The sequence below is a fragment of the Rana temporaria genome, chromosome 4, assembly GCF_905171775.1.
Source record: "Rana temporaria chromosome 4, aRanTem1.1, whole genome shotgun sequence".
Taxonomy (NCBI): Eukaryota; Metazoa; Chordata; class Amphibia; order Anura; family Ranidae; genus Rana; species Rana temporaria.
The window spans coordinates 354111835-354128279 of record NC_053492.1 but is presented as its reverse complement, the minus strand read 5'-3'; the positions used below and the strand labels follow the sequence as shown (position 1 = coordinate 354128279).

The following is a 16445-nucleotide window of genomic DNA, read 5'->3' as shown; positions in this document are numbered from 1 at the left end:
GTGTAGAGTAGCAACCAATAAAAGTTTTCACAGTTGTAAAAAACAAAGTTATTATGAAACGGAGCCATACCAAGACAATAAAAAATTGATTGAATGTTTACTAGTAGTATAAAAGTACAACACATTCTGTCCATCATGATTTCAAACTCCCAGTCCTCACACTAGATCTACAGCTAGGACCAGATCCTAAAGCAAACACACGTGTAAGATCTATAATTAAAGCGTATTGTCCTGCCAGGTTGACATTACACTTTGCAAGAATTTCCTCTCTCGTGCCTTGCTGTTTCTTTCTTCTATATTTATTCAATATTTGCTAAGATACTGTGCTGAGGGCACTCGGCTTTAATTGTCAAAGGCTTATAAAGAAATCCTGACAAGGGAGAGGGTAGAAAGTGGGAGGGAGTGAAAATTTAAAAGAGGACTGCCTTATACAGCAGCTAAATCAAAGTGAGGAACTGAGAGTGTGTCAGGGCAGTCTGCCTTCTACTGTGGGGAGAGATCAATGGACATGTTTGATTAGCCTGTGTAAGGAGCAGCAAGGGACTTCAGGCTTGCTAACTTTATTGGACCATCAAATGTATTACTAGCTGATTTTGGACACATTTAGGACTGTCATAAACGTGCAGGATATTGAGAACAAGAGAGAATTATCCTTATTTCTCACCTTATAAAAGGTAAGAAATTTTTTGACTTGTACATGTTCACATAGCTTCTGCTTAGGTGCTATACCTGTGTGCAGAATATTTTCTGCAGGTCTGCTATAGTATAGCTACAGGGTTGCTGCAATCAGTTGAATGCATTTTATCAGGCAGATAATGTGGGAATGAAGTAGTACTCTGGGAGAACTGGGGAGTTATTTATGCTTGCTTGCTGCAAAACCACTGTGGGAACTGACATTCCCTGTGACTGGTTATACTCTAATCTCATTTCATTCTTTTTTTCATCCATTAAGCAGACTCTTGTGATCTACAAAGCAGTTTGATATATATATATATATATATATATATATATATATATATATATATATATATATATATATATATATATATATATATCACTTAGAATAGTGAGGGCTTTGTAAAACTCTATTTATGATATTCTTATTGTTTTTTTGTTTTTTTGATGGCAAATCTTGTATACAGGTGGAAGTGGTGCATACAATAAATGCTTGACTGTGGGTTACCACTTTATCTGCCTTATATGTACCAAGATAGATAGATAGAGGGACAGGTGAATAAATGGATGGGAGGATGGATGGGAGAGTGAAAAAAAGAGAAAAATGGATAGATAGATAGATAGATAGATAGATAGATAGATAGATAGATAGATAGATAGATAGATAGATAGATAGATAGATAGATAGATAGATAGATAGATAAAGGATGGATAGACAGGTGGGTGGATGAATATACACATATACAGGCATACCCCACTTTTAAGTACACAATGGGATTTATTTATTAAAGCTGGAAAGTGCAAAATCAGGCTCACTTTTGCATAGAAACGAATGAGCTTCTAACCCCAGCTTGTTCAATTAGGCATTTGTAATGAAACATGGAAGCTCATTGGTTTCTATGCAGAAGTGAGCCTGATTTTGCACTTTCCAGCTTTAGTAAATAAACCCCATTGTGTACTTAAAAGTGGGGTATATATATATATATATATATATATATATATATATATATATATATATATATAAAGAGAGAGGGATAGATCGATAAAGGATGGATGGACGCGTGGGTGGATGGGTGCTGGATGAATATACATATATATATATATATATATATATATATATATATATATATATATATATATATATATATATATATATATATATATATACATACAGAGAGAGAGAGAGGTGGAAATAGATAGATAGATAGATAGATAGATAGATGGATATGTGTGTGCTTAATTATGTCTGTTATCTATCTATCTATCTATCTATCTATCTATCTATCTATCTATATATATATATATATATAGAGAGAGAGAGAGAGAGAGAGAGAGAGAGAGAGAGAGATCAATAAAGGATGAATGGACAGGTGGGTGGATGGGTGAAGGATGAATATATATATTTATATATATACAGAGAGAGAGAGGTGAAAATAGATAGATAGATAGATAGATAGATAGATAGATAGATAGATAGATAGATAGATAGACAGATAGATAGATAGGTGTTTGTTTATGTCTGTTATCAGCTGTGCATTTTTAATATTTGTATGCATGTGTGCACATATGCAAATTCACATGCATGCATATGACACATACATTGGGTGTCACTGCCTTTCTTCATAATATCGTATTTATCGGCGTATAACACGCACCCTAACTTTTAAAAAAACTTTCCACAGCCCCCTGCGTATAACACACGGGCACAGTTTACCCCCCAATTTCAGAGTAAAAAAGTGAGTGTTATACGCCAATAAATACAGTAATTAATATTATTTTATAAACTGCAGAGTGGTGTAATGAAAAAAAATACATATTTTTAAAGAATGTAAGCGTCTACTCTTGTTGGCAATATGCTTATTGGCAAAATCTTAGGTAGTCAGATAATTACTACGAAAGAGGAAGCCACAGATACCATTTAATACACAAGCTTGCTGAGATATTTAGATACTCCCCAGATGTTGCATAAACTGTGCATAACGCTTGTAATGGACAGAAAACACGGCAGTATTTCATACATCTTATTGCCTCAGCTGAGAATGCAGGACAAGGAAATAATGAATCCATCACAGCTGCTCATCATTCCACCAGATTAGATTTATGAAAGATTTTGACAAGGGTTGAACTAGTATGGACATGAAGCAAATGCCTCCAGCAAGTAGTTTGAAGTAAGAGAGCTTGGAACAGTAAGAAAGAACTCTGTAGCTGAGAGCTCTGTCAAGCTATACAAAGTGAAGATTACAGTTCAAGAGTAGAAACACTTTGGCAACAGTTCTATATTAAACCAGATCCCCATCTTAAATAACACTCATAGGGGAACATTAGAGGAGGTATTATTTTCGAATAGAGTACCCTGTGCCTACCTGTCTGGATGTGATGACTGCTACATTTTAAACACTCAGAGAGGCTTTATTTTTATCTGTGGGACGATCATATGTATTTCATAACAATCCTACTTTAGTTTGCAAGCTTGACATACTTTTTGATCACAAGAAAGTCAAAATTGGTTCATGGGAATTGGTGTAGTCAAGGCGTCTTTTCAGTACAAACTCAATAAATGGTATTACAAGCTGTCAGAATAATACATTGATGCTTTGTAATGATGAACATATTAAACCTGTTACCAATCTTTAAAGCCTTGATCAGTGAACTGTAGTCACGCTGATTGGTCCGTTTGTCACCAACAGCTAAAAGGTACGATTATAAAGATTCAGTGAAGGTCAATACAGCTAGTAAAAGTGATCCAGACTCTCCACTGATGGCATTGGTACAGTGAAGGCACAAAACCTCCAGCAAGACCTTTTCAAGTCATTTTATTGTAAATTTTATTTGTAATTTTAAATGGATCTTTTTCTGAGAAAAACCCTCCCTAATGCCCCGTAGACACGATCAGAATTTCCATTGGAATAAACTCAGATGGATTTTTCCGACGGAATTTCATACAAGCTGTCTTGCATACACACTGTCACACCAAATTCCGACCGTCCAAAACGCGGTGACGTACAACACTACGACAAGCCGAGAAAAAATAAGTTTAATGCTTCCGAGCATGAGTCGACTTGATTTTTTTTCTTCGTCGGCGTTCCACACAGACGATCGGAATTTGCTAAAAACATTTCATCGGAAAAAAAGAGAACATGTTCTCTTTCTAAGTCCGTCAGAATTTCCGATGGAAAAAATCTGATGGGGCACACACAAGGTCGGAATATCCGATGAAAAAATTCAGTCTGACTTTTTTCATTGGAAATTCTGATCGTGTGTACAAGGCATAAGGGATAACAAGCATATGCAAAAATTATGTTCATGACAGACAAAACTGGTAGATTCAAACTCATACTCAATGCTAATGTTTTAGCAATCCTTTTCATGTTCTTTTGCACAAAATAATACCTAAAGGTGACAGGATGCCTTTAAGTAGATGCCATTAAGGTGAACCACACTCTGGCTTAGTATACCCTAAAAAGCAAGATATCTGTATGCAGATTCCTAGTTCTACCCACCTGTTTTATTTAGGGCACAGAGGTCCTGATCTTTCCATTGGATGTCATGTCAATTTTACCCTACATATAATGCAGTAAGTAGTACATAAGACTAATGGTAGGAATCCTAGAACTAGGAACTCTATAAGACCTTACAGCTTGATTCTTGGTAATTCCCAAGACACTAGTGTCATCCAAAAATAAATGAGTAATAGGTGGTATGCCAAGACTTTAAATAATTTCTACTAAACGAATTTGCGTTACCCATTAATATGCTGACAATACCAAAATTCATATGTTTTATTGGTAATTGATATTCCTACTAAAGTCAGGCAGCTAAACACAAAGCTGGTATGTATAACATTTGGCAATATATATATATATATATATATATATATATATATATATATATATATATATATATATATATATATATATATATATATATACACAGTGTCTTGAAAAAGTATTTATAGCCCTTGACATTTTCCACATTTTGTCATGTTACAACCAAAAACATAAATTATGTTTATTGGGATTTTATGTGAAAGACAAACACACAGTGGCACATAATTGTGAAGTGGAAGGAAAAAAATAAATGCTTTTCCAAATTTTTTAGAAATAAATATCTGAAAAGCGTGGCATGTGTTTGTATTTAACCACCTTTACTCTGAAACCCCTAACTAAAATTAAGTGGAACCAATTGTCTTCTGTATAAAAAAATATCTCAAGCTTTGAACATCTCACAGAGCACTGTTCAATTCATCATCCGAAAATGAAAATATAGCACAACTGCAAACCTACCAAGACATGACTGTCAACCTAAACTGACAGGCCGGGCAAGGAGAGCATCCACAACTCAGGTGGGAGAATCTATCAATATAACAACTATTAGTCATGCACTCCACAAATCTAGCCTTTATGGAAGAGTGGCAAGAAGAAAGCCATTTTTGAAAGAAGGTAGTTTTGAAAAGTCATGTGGGGAATACGGAAGAAGGTGCTCTGGTCAGATGAGACCAAAATTGAACTCTTTGGCCTAAAAGAAAAACATTAACTCACATCACCCTAAACACACCATCCCCACGTGAAAAATTATGGTGGCAGCATCATGTTGTGGGGATGCTGTTGTTCAGCAGGGATAGGCAAGCTGGTCAGAGTTGATGGGAAGATAGATGGAGCCAAATACAGGGCAATCTTAGAAGAAAACCTGTTAGAGCCTGCAAAAGACTTGAAACTGGGGCAGAGGTTTACCTTCCAGCAGGACAACGGTCCTAAACATACAGCCAGGGCTACAATGGAATGGTTTAGAGAAAATCATATTCATGTGTTAAGGCCTCGTAGACACGGCCGAGGAACTCGACGTGCCAAACACATCGAGTTCCTCGGCCAGTTCAGCACTGAAGCCGCCGAGGAGCTCGGCGGGACGAGAGCTCCCATAGAACAACGAGGAAATAGAGAACATGTTCTCTATTTCCTCGTCGAGCTCCTCGTCGGCTTCCTCGGCCGAAAGTGTACACACGACCAGTTTCCTCGGCAGAATTCAGCCAGAAACTCGGTCGGAAGCTGAATTCTGCCGAGGAAACTGGTCGTGTGTACGGGGCCTTAGAATGGCCCAGGCAAAGTCCAGACCTAAATTTAATTGAGAATCTGTGGCAAGACTTGAAAATTGCAATCTGATAGAGCTTGAGCTATTTTACAAAGAAGAATGGGCAAAAGTTTACTCTCTAGATGTACAAAGCTGGTATAGACATCCCCAAAAACACTTGCAGCTGTAATTGCAGCGAAAGGTGCTTCTACAAAGTATTGACTCAGGGGGGCTGAATACAAATGCACGCCACAGTTTTTAGATATTTATTTGTAAAAAAAATGTGAAAACCATTTATGTGACACTTTGTGTTGGTCTATCACATAAAATCCCAATAAAATACATTTATGTTTTTGGTTCTAACATGACAACATTTTCAAAATTCCAAGGGGTATGAATACTTTTTCAAGGCACTGTATATATTCTTTGCCAAATGATTTGTAATTCTGTTCGGCCAGCCTTGCAATTACATGCATGCCTTCTAGTCATCATAGACAAGTCCTTGACCTCCACTGCAGCAATACAGCTTGGTCAACCTACTGATTGGACAATATAGGAGTAGCAACACACTGATAAAGGCCATCTGTCTGCTCAGACTGTTTACCTTCACCACAGGTTTACTGCAACCACTTATTGTATGCACTGTAGCAGAGCTGGTCAGAGTTCTGAAGCTTCCCATTCTAGTCTCAGTGCTACTGTGAAGGGGAAACAGCAGATACAATATTCACTTTAGATGCATATAAACATTCATTTGATATTTGTAATGAATGCATACCTGTATGCATTACTGTTTTACATCTACATTATTTAGCCTTTTAGTTACGCTAAGCCACAGAGTTTTATTGTGCACCATTACAACCTTCTAGCTGCCAGCGTCCTAACAACCAATGATATCATCGGTTAATAAGGAGGATGACGGTTTCCTGCACAGGTTCCACCCCTGCCCCTCTTCAGCGCTGGGGTCCATTTAGTGAGTGAGGGAGAAAAATTGTGGGAGAAGAGAAACATAGGGATACTAGTCAGTACCAGTGTTCAAAAGTGTATTTGCTTTGGAAGAATAAATCACCTCTAACGTTGGGTGTCCTACTTGTGTGGATGTTGCTGCATTATGTAAAACTATTAGAATAGTTTTTCCATTTTACAACGGGGTGCCTCGAGACTGTACATAATTTTAAAGGGTGCCTTGACTGAAAAAAGGTTGAGAAACACTGTTATAGACAAACACTGTTATATACAGTGGTGTTACTCATTGACTTCACAGTAGTGGAAAATCAAGGTATCGCCCTCCTTATTACCAGGATGCTCGAAGACTTAAGAAAATATCCTTCCACAACTTGCATGCCTTTGAGCTGTTAACATATATTTATAAAATTTATACATTTTTTAGATTTTATTAAAAATAAAATTGCTATGTTTTTCATTTCTGAGGAAGTGTTTTCATATGAAATTGAAACCAATAATTTGCCCTAGATGTATTTGCTTGAACTGTTGTTGCTATATGAACCTTTATGCATTGCTATATTATATGATATTATTTTTCTTGCCTTTATTGTTTTTATTCCAGAGAGATACAGTAAGTAAATTGTAAGGAACAGTTGGTAGTAAAGAAGAAAATCAGTATTGTAAATATGTTCCAGAGAGAGATTGACAGAGAGAGGACTTGGCCTAGATGTCTAATTTAAAAAAATCTGTATTTAAGAAAAGTACTGCAAAGAACCCGTATATTGTCCTAAAAATATATTCAGTAGTTGGTGAAATATACTGTATTTATTGGCGTATAACACTCACTTTTTTACCCTGAAAATAGAGGGAAAACTGTGCCAGCGTGTTATACGCAGGGGGCTGTGAAACGTTTTTTTTCCTGAAACGTTCCTCTTAAAGTTAGGGTGCGTGTTATACGCCGATAAATACGGTAGTTAGGTACTGCTGGCTACAAATTAACATAGGCATCCTTGGTCACTTTATGGAAATAATCACTAGTGTAAATATGGTTGCTGCACACACATCCTCATGAGATTGTAGGCCACACATTACAACCTTATTTACTCCAGATACATCTAAAATAAATACCCAACCAACAGTTTGGCAATTAATGGCCGCGGCACTTTTATTGGTTTAAATATGCAAATAAATTAACCATCAACTCTTTTATTATTAACCATCAAACAGCATAAGTTATAATGAAACCTGATTTGCGTAACTTTTTAGTTTTCAGAACTCAAGCAGCATTACCACATTATAACATCAAAATAAAACGTCCCCCCTAGACATCTAGGGTGACCCAACCACATAATAGTGCACACAACTGGGGAGGGAGTTCATCCACTGGTGCTCCAAGCAAGAAAAGGGATATCCCAACTCAGATGATTCATTATAAAGGCTTCCAGCTTCCAGCATGTTCTGCGGCATCCCTTTGGCTGGCTGCTGCAACCCGAATTTAAAGCGGCAGTACACTTAATTCAAATATGCCTATCTAACACACTGCATCCACTATATTAACCCTAAAGCCTCGTACACACGATAGGTTAACCAGAGGACAACGGTCTGAAGGACCGTTGTCATTGTTTAACTGATGAAGCTGTCTGATGGTCCATCACGCCTACACACCATAGGTTAAATAACCGATCGTGTCAGAACGAGGTGACATAAAACACAACGACTGAAAAAAGTTTAATGCTTCTAAGCATGCATCGACTTGATTCTGAGAATGCGTGGGTTTTTAACCAATGGTCGTGCCTACTAACGATCGTTTTTGACCTATCGGTTACCAATCCATAGGTTAATTTTAAAGCAAGTTGGCTTTTTTTAACCTATGGTTAAATAACCTATGGGGCCCACACACGATCGGTTTTGACCGATGAAAACGGTCCTTCAGACCGCTGTCCTCTGGTTAACCTATCGTGTGTACGAGGCTTAACGAACACTTGTGGTGGCCACAATCCCAAGTAAGTGGGCTCAAACTGTGCCCCCTTTTCCATTACATCGCATTGATTGTACTTGAATAGAACATGCAGTGGTTCATTGGTAGAAGTCTTATGTTCGCTAAATTATCCTACTGGAAACATATTCAAATGCAATTGAATTGCAGAGATGACATCACTGCAGTCCAGTATCAGTGAACATGTGTCCTAACAGACAGACCTAATAAATAAATGTATTTACTACTTCATCCTGTAGTCACATGTATACTGTGTATTTGTAACTTGGGACACCTGCCTTGCCACTATAAGTAAATGTCCAAAGTAGTATCTAAGCAATGAACCTGAGTTCCTTTGATTTTCCTTCCTCTAAAGTAATACAATTGTCTTCCTTGTCATTTGACCCCAACTGCTATTCAAACAATCTGGGAAAGCAAAGAGGCATTTTGCTTGTCTTGTGTTTTTAAAAAGATCTAGGTCCACCTGAATAAAGACCTCCAAGACTGCTTATTTGCCATCTCTTTTGCAAGTTAAATTCCAATTGTAAAGCATTTTTTTTTTTTTTTTTTTGGTACGTCTGGTGCTGGAGCGAGTAATTGAAATGGTTTACTGTATTTGCTATAGACAAAATACTATAACATTTAAAGCACTTTACAAAATGAAGATCAGACCTGGAATTCAAAAATAATGTAAATTAGACAAGTCTCCTTATTATAAGAAGACTCTTGTTGGTCATTGTTGTTATTTTACACCTAGGGGTAGTCGTGTTTAGGCCATTATAGCTAAATTCCTTGCAAGTTTTCAAAACTGAGAGCTTTAAATGAGCATGCACGCATAGAAGGCTATAAGCAGAGCAGGTGCTATCCACCAAAAGAATGACAAGCTTGTTATGTTTATAGTCTATGCATGTAGTGACAGTACATGATCTTTATTATAAACTTAAGAGTTTACTTTGTTTCACAGTTTTTTTTTTTTTCATTGGTTGTTGTAAAAAGTAGGTTGAGACAGTAACATTTCATCTGTTATTAAAATAAAATAGATCATTACATTAGGAAAAACTTTGAGCAGTAATAATGTAATAGAGTTTAAACGTTGGAACAGACACATCGTACCCTCAGTTAGCCAAAATAGGTAGCAGTGTGGCCAGTTCAGCAGTGAATTGGATACTTTTTGAACTGGGTTTCCTACATTTATTTTATGCAGCCATTTAGTACATTGTAAAAAGATGTTTTATGCCCTGTACACCCGATCTGAGTTTCTGTCAGAATAAACTCTGATGGGTTTTTCCAACGGAATTCCATTCAAGCTGTCTTGCATACACATGGACACACCAAATTCCGACCGTCAAAAACGTGGTGACGTACAACACTACGACAAGCCTAGAAAAATTAAGTTCAATGCTTCTGGGCATGCGTTAAATTGTTTCTGAGCATGTGTGTTTTTTTCTCCGTCGGAGTTCCATACAGACGAACTGAATTTTTGTCGGAAAAGAAGAGAACATGTTCTCTTTTCAACCGAAAAAGTCTGATGAGGCATACACACGGTCAGAATATCCGATGAAAAAATTCCGTCAGACTTTTTCCATTGGAAATTCCGATCGTGTGTACGAGGCATAAGATTTTATTGCATAACTTTCAGATAATTTTTAATGGCATTTGTATCATTATGATTGTATTTAATGGCCAGATATTATATTATTTATTGTTGTGACATTATACATATTTCTTGAGATTTGAGATTAGTGTAATGCAGGGGTGTCCAACCTTTTAACCTCCCTGGGCCACATTGAAAGAAGAGAACTTGCATTGGGCCACACATAAAATACACTAACAATAAGGATAGCTGATGAGTAGAAAAAGTCAGGCAGATCAAACATGAACGATCACTGATAATGTACCTATCTGAGTAATAAAACGTAAAACCTTTTTGAAATATTATTTATTATAAAAGTAAAAGTAAGGGGGCAACATAAAACTAGTGCAATATTTGACAAACAAACACATAAATATCTGGTCCGATGGATGTATTAGCAATATCTCAATGAATTCCTAAGGTGCTCATCCGATATTTTGGTACTAATTTTGCTCTTCGTGTGCTCTATTCTTGAAACAAGTTGCTCACAGATATAGGTTTCTAGATTGTAAGCTCTAACGAGCAGGGCCCTCTGATTCCTCCTGTATTGTATTGTATTGTATTGTAATTGTGCTGTCTCCCCTGATGTTGTAAAGCGCTGCGCAAACTGTTGGCGCTATATAAATCCTTTATAATAATAATAATAATAGGTGCACCCGAAAACTGATAACATGAATAAGGTGTGATTGTGAAGTGTGAGATATTTTTCTTTGGGCAGATACAACTTGTAAAGGTCTAGTAAAGTGAAACTTTTTTTCTGCATGTGATCACTTTTTTACAAACAAATAAAAAAAACATATTTATATAGGTTTACAATTTTGTGTTGAGCCACATTCATAGCTGTCTTGGGCCACAGGTTGTACACCCCTGGTGTTATGGGTTAGGTTGATGTTAGGGGTTTGCTTTAGGAGGTTAATTAATGGCATTAATTCTTAGAACGTGATTGTTATAGCTATCAGTGTCTCAAATGAGCAACATGTGTGATTAAATCTGTGTACCTGTGTACTAAAAATTTGATTGCTGAAAAGTTCTTGGGCCGCAAAACCAAAAATACACAAAAAAACACCTAAATTTAAAAAAATTTACACACAAGCAGGCAATTTTCTGCTCAGTATGATTACACCACCTTAATCAAAGACAGGAAGACTACACTCTGATTAGGTATACACCCTCTTTTGATTGACAGATTGCTTGCTTATAGCTAAAAGGAGGAGAGAGATCACTCCTCAATTCTTGCCCTTTGGTCATGGAACACTTAAATCACTTCTAATATCCTTATAAATTACTGTGGGAGGTTATTATCCTCTCTATATTTCCAAAACTTTTGAGAGTCTGTCAGAAATGTATACACGTAAAAAAAAAATATTCACTTATCTGATCTCCTAATCAGGTTCTCATTTTCAATGGCTGTAATTTACCAGACTGTGTGTGGGCTCCGGTCATCTTTCTAAAATAAGATTTATCCTTTGCATCTTAAATCAATGTTACCTTGTATGTCTGCTGTGTAAGATTTGTTTTTACAAAATATTACAATGAATTTTTAAGAATAATATAATAGTAATATTGATTGCAGGGCGTGTGTGTGAGGACTGGACAAATTTGTGTTCTGCATTACATATTACATGTACTACATTGAGATAAAACTTTAAAAGATGGTTTTCCAATCTTTAAGAAAAGTATATATTGGCTTTCAGGAGGCAGGGTTACGTTAAATACTTATTTGCAATGCTTCACTTTGAATTTGGAGGACTTCTAGCTCTCAAGGACCTGGGTTGAGGACCCATTTGTCCCATATTAACAGCTGTGAATTTGGCCACATATTTATTGACTGGACTTAGAAGACATATAACTAAAATGTATTAAAGTGTCAGTCCACCCAAAAGTGATATTTCAGTGTAGTTTTATGGGCCCCCTGCCATAATTCTATACTCTGTTCCTGTCTACCTGGACGTTTTTGGATGTTCTCAGCCACCTTTGCATATTACCTATTTGCATAAATCAGTTGCATCATCCATTACATACAGGTATGCAGGCCTAAGAAGTTAATGGAGACCTGAACTAAAACAGTGAGATATGCTATCTTATAAAGAAACATCTATACATTTTAATAAGCAGTAACCTGAACATTTTAAATTTTGTTTTTAATTCCTCCTGGAAAAAAAAGCTCTGCCTTTCCTGGCATGTGACTGTGCATAGGGACTAAGCTTCTGTTACCTCATAGCCACACATGGAACAAAATTAGGCCAGTTCAGCAAGGACCAGATGAATTTTGATTCATGTATGGGCAGGGAGGCTATACAGAATTTGATCTACCAATCAACTTCTGTACAACCACCCTGTCTGATTTTTGACACTCAATAAACACTGCTGGCTCCAATAACTTGGTAGTATAATTCCCCCACCCATTCTTAAATGTGTGGATGAGGGAATCAAGTCCATGTTTCATTCAACCCTTTGGTTAAACCAAAAAGTTGACTCATCTATGGGCTGCTTAAGACACTGTTACCTCTGACTACTAACCTTATGAGATTTGGATGGAGTGAGATGTTTTATATCACTACCATGCTGCTCATGGTTTTCCTTAGGGCTTGATGGAGAGAAAGCTATATCTGAGGACTTGCAGTACAAGGATCCCCTTGATTTGTCTTCACTCATTCAGTAGACCTGTGATTCCTTCACCTCTCTTTCACCTCTCTTGCGGCTGCTTGATCATTACTCCACCAGCCATCAGATCGCGAGTCATTTGAGGGCAGCTATGTAATGAGCAAGCAAAGTCCAGCTTCTCTATCAAGATGGCCACATTTCACACATAAACACAGTGTGCATTAAGATATGGTAACACTGGTGACTATCCCTTTGCACTTTATTTTTTTGGCCACATGTTTCGATATTCAGGTCCCTTTTAGTGCTGAGATCTCACCAACAGTGTCCATAAGAGTAATACAAGACAAAAAGGTGCTCTAGCTCTCTATCATCTATCATTACTGGAATACAAGTACTGGGAAATGACAGTTGAAACCAAGTCTGAATAGATAGAATATAGTCTTTCTGCTGTGTGAAAAATGTAGTTATTTTTATTTGTTGTAATAATCAGTAGTTTCGCCATAATAAACTACGATGCACTGAGAAGGCCTGGTCTTGGACAGTAAAAATTGTGTTGTGACAATTGAAAGTGATCCAGCCTCTCTAGGTCCTGCTGGTGGTGAGTAGGAAAGAAGCAGTTCTGCTGGCTGCCATGCCAAGGAGGAGCTTGACTGCTGCAGACTGACATACAGATGCCCGACCTAAGGGTATCTGTATGTTAGGAGTAAACAGATCATTATAAAGTTCCTGGCCACCAATGTTAATGGGGCAGGACATTTATGAATGCAAAGTTTACTAACCACCGCTGCAAGGGGAATTATTGTTTGTCCTGGCAGACCACTTGCAACATAAATGATAGGCAAAAGACCAACAATAAAAAAAATGCAATTTTATCAACTGTAAAATAGGCTATTGGCCACTAATAGAAAATTCTGAGGACATGAGCCAATCAAAATTGTGGTATGGGGTCCCATTATTTTGGTAATAATAATATTTAAAAATATAAAACTAATACTACAAACACTGTTTACTGTATATGCGTAGCAATTCATCCAGTAAAGTGCAAGTACACTCATTCTGTGCAAGTGTGACAAAAAATGAATGTTATTAGGTTAGTGGCCAAATTACCATATTTGCCGGTGTATAAGGCGACCGGTCATATAAGACGACCCCCCTAATTTTTGAGTTTTTTAAGATTTTTTGCCTGTACTCACCGTATAAGATGACCCCCTTTCCGAGGCTTCCGGGGCTTCATATTTCTTACTTCTGGAGCCATTTTCTTCTTTATTCTTGCCGGAGCTGGAGCCAATCATGGTGAGCGATGTATTCTATTAATGAATACAAAGCCTGCTTGGATTAACAGAGGCTGTAACATCATCAGCCTACGCCTTTCTGACTCTCAAAGCCAACCCGAGCAGGCTACTATATGTAGCCTGCTCGGATTGGCAGAGGTTGTTACTCCAATCCGAGCAGGCTCTGTATTCATTTGAATATATCGCTCACCGGGATTGGCTAAACGGTATATACTGTATGGAGCCGAAGCTACATACAATAATACTGCACATGCAGCAGGCATCCGAGCAGCTGACCCGGCGAATAAGACGACCCCTGCTTTTTGGCCATTTTTTTTAGATGTAAAAGGTAGTCTTATACGCCAGCAAATACAGTAGGTATTTTACATTTTAAATGTAAACACCACACCAAAAAAAAAAAACACTCAACCAGCACAGGAAATAGAAAATATGTTTTGCCCCATTCACACAAAATAAATGTACATACATTTTAACTGGACATTGTTTTTTTATAATATACCCCTGAGTCATCACTAAATACAATACATGTATCTACCTCTTTGCACTAATTCAGTAGCCACATCTGTAAAATAAGTTACAGTTTAATAATATTTTTCAATATTTTTTTGAAAATTATAAAAGGTGTTTTGTGTAATTGCAATAGAAAACTCCAAGATCAAAGAGATTTTTTGTGGTATCTTTTATCAAAACATACAGCATAACAGCCAGTATGATGATTAGCAGGGATTATGCTTTTCAGGATGTAAACCACAAAACCGTACTCTGGGAATTAAAATAGCCCGAGGGTCTTCCTGTAACTGCCTGGTGGATGGTGAAAATGTACTTTGTTTGCATTCTTGATCAGTTACAACAAACACCATGTTATAAAATTGTCAACAACAAAGGATCAAAGATGCCATTTTGGCTGATGGGAATTGTCCCACTGAGATAATTTCTTAACAATATCAAAGCTTCATAAAAAAACATTTTTTAATATGCCTATAGACATAAGATAACCAGATCAGGCAATGATTTCATGTCTGTTGGGGGAAGCAAACACCTGCTGGTCAACCAATCCAAAGAGAACCTCAACAGGACAGTTGCTATTGTTGCCAGTTCTCAGATGATGTAGCTGTATTTGTTTTATTTTTTTAAGCTTAATTTTCAACTGGTGATCCTTCCAGTAACAAATTTCCAGTCCTTGAGTGATAACACTTACTCACTGTATTGTTTCTATGGAGATGCAGCATTGTCACCCTAGGACAGGTCTACAGAACCCCCTACTCTTCTCCATAATATGAAGGGGGGTTATTTAGCCGTTAGGGATAATTGTGTACAATTTAACTGATAACACCACATGATAAGCAGAGAGCCAAGCAAAGCTGGTCATAAATGTTGTTGTACTATTGAATGACATTTGTCGAGTTATCGAATTTACTGAGGATTTTTATATGAATGTTCGTATTCATTTTGATTTAAACATTTGTGTGTAAATCTACTAGTGTATGGTCAGCTTAATTTATCAGCCAACAATATTTTTAGCAAGATTAACAGGTATTATTTTACATTGAACAGATAATACTTCCCCCTATCCTTATCTTCATAAATGGAGGAAATTATTTTTTAATCCATAGAAATAACTGGGAACAATACTAAATGATAAAGCCTCGTACACGCGCTCGGTTTACTAGTCTAAGTAAGTCTAAGGTCTAAGAGTCTAAGGTCCAGCAGGTGTTCACCAGAGCCTCTAGTGGTGAGGATGGCCTTCACTGCAACTGAACCCAGGTTGGGGCCCCTGGGGTCCCCCAGGTCACGCTTCGTAGGGAGAGAGGGGAAGCAGTCACTGAGGACACAAGGGATGGTGATGGGTAAGCTGAGGTTGGGGCAACAGGCAGACAAGGGTAACCAAGGGACAGGCCAAAAGGTCAGGGTCACAGGCAAACAGGAGTAGTCATAGACAAGCCAAAGTCGGTACACAGAGATATTAACGTAGCACACGGCAAGCAGGAACACAAGCTAACACACAACATTGATCAGCAATGCAGACCTGCAGTGCACTGGTTAATATAGAGTTCCTGGGGTGGAGCCATACAGGGAGGAAGAAGATAAAGGAAGCCAGGTGAGGGGCCCTGGCCTCTAAGATGAACACATGAGAGCAAGGTAAGCTGCCAGAGATTACTGCATATCCATGACAAAAGGCAGAGTGAAATGGCACAAAACTACAGTACAAAAATTGTCCACAGGTGATGCTTTAAAGAACTTTACAACTTATCAATTTATA

The 16445-nt window shown here is 37.3% G+C and overlaps 1 protein-coding gene across 3 annotated transcripts in view; it reads left to right on the top strand.

Moving 5' to 3' along the window:
• The first annotated feature begins 438 nt into the window (after positions 1-438).
• VIT (vitrin) overlaps positions 439-16445 on the top strand; it is a 201572-nt gene continuing 185565 nt past the window's right edge. For all 3 annotated transcript variants that reach the window (XM_040350843.1, XM_040350844.1, XM_040350842.1), the window contains exon 1: positions 439-674. The gene's annotated coding sequence lies outside the window, so the exon portion shown is untranslated. The remainder of the gene's footprint in view (positions 675-16445) is intronic.